At 43.5% G+C, this 4,750-nt stretch overlaps 1 pseudogene; it reads left to right on the forward strand.

The window, feature by feature from the left end:
* Positions 1-4,082: 4,082 nt before the first annotated feature.
* Positions 4,083-4,200, forward strand: LOC124718089 (annotated as a pseudogene).
* Positions 4,201-4,750: the final 550 nt, after the last annotated feature.

Below are 4,750 nucleotides of genomic sequence, written 5' to 3' on the forward strand. Positions count from 1 at the left end.
AAGTGAGTGTTTTGCACAGGAACTCCGTAGCACCGGAGTGCGATGGAGGATGTGCAGGCAATATCGCCATTATACTTGTTTCTGTGCGGCTCAGATTGAGCAATATTCGACAGAGGACGCTAAACTCGAAGAGGGCGTTTATGCAATGGTAACCTACACTGATATAACAACTCATGGGATACCTTCTAATGACATGTCGCACCTCCTTTTTTCCCGGTGTACTGCACCAGCTCGACGTGGCATGGACTCGACAAGTCGTTGAAAGTCCCCTGCAGAAATATTGAGCCATGTTACATCTGTAGACGTCCACAATTGCGAAAGTGTTGCCAATGCAAGATTTTGTGATCGACTTGATGTCAGGATTACGACACGTTAATGTTCGATGGTATTCATGTCAGGCCATCTGGGTAGCCAAGTAATTCGTTCGAACTGTACAGAACTTTCTTCATACTAATAGCAAATAATTGTGTCTCGATGACCTGGCACTTTTTCATCCACAAAAATTCCATCGCTCGTTGGGAGCATAAAGTGCATGCATGGCTCCAAATGGACCGCAAACAGCCGTATATAATAAAGACCCAGTCTATTCCATGTCAGCACAGCCCATACGATCATGGAGCCACCATCAGCTTGCACAGTGCCTTGTTGACAATTTCGGACCCTAGTTTCATAGGGTCTGCGCCACACATCACCTGAAAGCAGGAGTCATCTGTCCGAGCTAGGGTCGAACTGATACCGTCACAACTCCACGAGATGCGCTGCAGACGATTCCGTGCTGTTAGCAAAGGCACTCGCGTCGGTCGTGTGCTGCCATAGCCCATTAACGGCAAATTTCGCCACACTGTCCTAACGGAAACTTCCGTCGTCCGCCCAGCCTTGATTTCTGCGATAATTTCAAGCACTGTTGCTTTTCAGGTAGCAGTAATGACTCATTGAACGCCCCCGCTTCTGGTCTTTAAGTGAAGTCCGTTGGCAGCTCTGTGGTCTGTGGTGAGAGGTAATGCTTGAAATTTGGTTTGCTCGGTACGCTCTTGACACTGTGGATTTCGGAATATTGAATTCCCTAATAATTTTCGAAATGGAGTGTTTTACGTATCTAGTTCCAACTATAAATCCCCGGTTACAGTCTTTTAATTCACGTCGTGGGAGCATAACCACACTCCGGTCCATGGCTTCATGCGATCTGCGCCACACTCGAAACCTATCATCAAGTCTTACTAACTGAAATGGGGACTCATGGCAGCTACCCCAATAGAAATCCATTTTATACCTTGTTTAAACGATACTACTGCCTTCTGTTTATGTCCGTATTGCTATCCCATGACTTACGTCCCTCAGTGTACGTGCATGAACCTATGTAGCTAATTTTGGCATAAATTTAGCGGCGCCTTCCAGAAACTTCCAGTGTGAAAAACACGCATGAAGAAGTCAGAATGATTTTCAGCGGAAATATCGTGTCAATACGTCAAAACCATCCGCGCTGCCACCCCAAAACCTTGTGAAAACAGTTGTAGCCCGTCAGTATTCCTGTGAATAACATTTGTGCAAATAGCTCCCTTGGGCTGGTCAAAGACGTTAACAGGGGAAACTACGGGGAATATTATCTTGGAAGAAGTTCTTCTATAAGACACATTTGTTTCTAGCTATAGATGCCACCAGGAGGGGACACTGCTGCAAAACCAGGCCATTCAATAAGGCAAACAATAAAGTACACTCGAATCAGCAACCACAAAAGTAGTAGACGAAAGACTCAAGTGTTAATCACACAGGCACTGGTAAACACAGCCAGGGGAAGAAGCACGGCACAAGCTGAGTTGGTGATTGTTTCGTGATGGCCAAAGGAAATCTTGTTTATACATTTAGGAATTTCACGTCTCACGAAGTAGTACTAACCGTAAATTTCCTTTAAGGATCTATGGAAGATTAGAGCTTAATGTTCCGTCGCTGATGAGTTCATTTAGAGCTGTATCGCAAGTTCGTGTTGGGGAAGATGGGAAAATAAATCCGTGGTACCCACTCTAAAGCAATATCTCTGGCATTTGCCACAAGCGGTTTAGGGAAACGTACACGCCTTTGGTCAGGCATCGATTTGAGCAGCCGTCATCGTCAACGTGAGCCCGCAGTTTTACAACTCCACTATCTCGTCTGGATCTCTAAAAAAAGAAAAAAAATGTCCTTTGGCCCAGCGGTTGTAAGTGCCACAGTCCGGAACCGCGCTGATACTATGGTCGCAGGTTCGAATCCTGCCTCGGGCATGAATATGTGTGATGTCCTTAGGTTAGTTAGGTTTAAGTAGTTCTGAGTCTAGTGGACTGATGACATCAGATGATAAGTCCCATAGTGCTTAGAGCTTTTTTTTCTAAAAAAGTAAAATCAAATTTTTTAAAAAGTATCACCTTCGCTTAATGTATAGAACGTTCACCTTGTCAAAGCAACAGATTGAAAACCATGCTCTGAGGAGTTCTGCAGCATTTGTTTTGCTCCTACTTTCTATTCATGCAACACAACTCATTTCACAACTTTTCTTACACTAAACCATATTGTGGTGAAATCAAAATATAGGTTTAAGCTTCATACATGTAGCGTACTGAATAGTCCTGCTAACAGATGCGGCCTAAAAAATACGATCAAGCCAATAATCAATAATTCGTGTAAGTTCTACGTAACGTAAGAGACATTAATAACTAATAGGAGAAAACTGAAAATTAGAAAATCTGTTCGTTCTAAAGGAGTAAACGTTGCTCGTACGTTATTCATATTCACTAATTCTTTGGCAAGCGCACCAAGTAAAACCTTCTAACAGCTATAAAAGAAACTGTCAAATCATTGTGAATCAATGTATTATGATTGGCTTACTTTATGTGACTCGTCTGTCAGCACAGGAATTCCATTCTAGGTACAGACTATGCTTTTACTCAGAGTTGTCGGATCTGTAGAGTTTACTAACTGGAAACAACGTGCTGACGAAAGTTTCGAAGGATTTGCGTTTTGGCTTCTTTCAGTGCCCCTTCATATGAGGTAGTGAACTTCGCAAGTTTGTCAATATGCCTACCCACATCTCTCAGAATATGCGAACGAGGTCAGGGTACTCGTATATGGCTCAATTTCACTGGCTCTGGTATGTTAGCACTGTTTCTAAAACTTTCGTCGTTTGTGTTGTTCTGTTCTTCCCTCCCTACGGCTCTTTCCCAACGTCTCCCTCGCCCACCGTCTCTCCCACTCTCCAACTTTCTCTCCAGCAAGGTATTTCACATCAAAAGCGAAGGCGAGGAAAGCGACTTCGGCAAGATCCTCGACAGGGCGCCACTAGAGGGCCATTGCCCCTGCCTTGCGGAGAAACTCAAGCGTCGGAGCTCGGCTTTCACAATGCCGTTCATTAACTGGCCTTTCACGTCAGAGAGGTGATTCATTTTTGTTTTGTTGGTATCGTAATTGATTTAATTTTCAGAATCTAAGGAAACGCTGGAATTATGTTGCACTACAACTGATTTGCGTTACCTCTCAGACAGCACATCGCAAGTGGGGAATGGGTTCAGGCAGAACAGCATTTTCAAGTTTACTTCCTTTCAACAAAGTAACATAAATGTTTTGTGCCCAGTGCCATCTGTAATTGACTGTTATACGTTGCTTACCTTCTAGGACATTTTTATTAAAATTCATTAAACTACATAGATATTATACTGGCTACATGATTGGCACATAAAAAATTTTTATTTCCATCGTTTTTCAAAAGCCTAGTGGGTTGGAGCTCTTCACATGCGTACATGCTTGTTTGTTGCTTAATGTGGTAACTTTGTCCATCTTCACAAATAATCTCTTACTTGTTTACATAATTCGTCTTTCCTAAGAACGCAAAAGAGTCTCTTGTTTCAAGGGTTTCCCTTCTTTCGTCCATTGACGCAAGTGTAATACTTCCATATTTTCATAATTTTGGCTTTTTCTACACTGACGTTCGCTTCATATGTGTTACACAATTTTAGAATCCTCTCTTTCACAAATGGCGGTTCAAATTTGCACAGCACTCATCGCATAATATTTCCACAAGTATGGTTCTTGTTATTTTAGTAGGTTAACTGTTAACTGCCAACGGTCTTACCGCAGTGGTTACACCGGTTCCCGTCAGATCACCGAAGGTAAGCGCTGTCGGGCTGGGCTAGCACTTTGACGGGTGACCGTCCAGTCGGCCGAGCGGTGTTGGCAAGCGGGGTGTACTCAGACCCTGTGAGGCAAACTGAGGAGCTACTTGATTGAGAAGTAGCGGCTCCGGTCTCGTAAACTGACGCACGGCTGGGAGAGCAGTGTGCTGACCACATGCCCCTCCCTCCATATCCGCGTCCAGTGACACCTGTGGTCTGAAGATGACACGGCAGTCGGTCGGTACCTTTGGGCCTTCCAGGGCCTGTTCGGATGGAGTTCAGTTTAGTTCGACTGTTAACTGCATTATCTGTACGTTTTGGTGAAACCTTTGCGTTTGCTATTCGGCAAAGGTCTTAGGATAACTACTGAAACGTCTGTGTAGATAATTCATAAAATAAATATCATAGACAAATCGACTGGAATCAAAGTGCTTGTTATTTTCGAGCTGCTTTCTTGTTGCTAAGAAACGTTTTCCTAACAAAAACAGACAACAGGTACATTATCTTTTTTCTTCAGTCTATCAATGAAACCGGGACTTTAATAGCTTTCTTACCCACAACCCTTGAACAGTATTGCCTTTAGCTCTTGCACTGTGTGCTAATATATCTGTCTT

Source organism: Schistocerca piceifrons, chromosome 1, assembly GCF_021461385.2.
Source record: "Schistocerca piceifrons isolate TAMUIC-IGC-003096 chromosome 1, iqSchPice1.1, whole genome shotgun sequence".
Lineage (NCBI taxonomy): Eukaryota > Metazoa > Arthropoda > Insecta > Orthoptera > Acrididae > Schistocerca > Schistocerca piceifrons.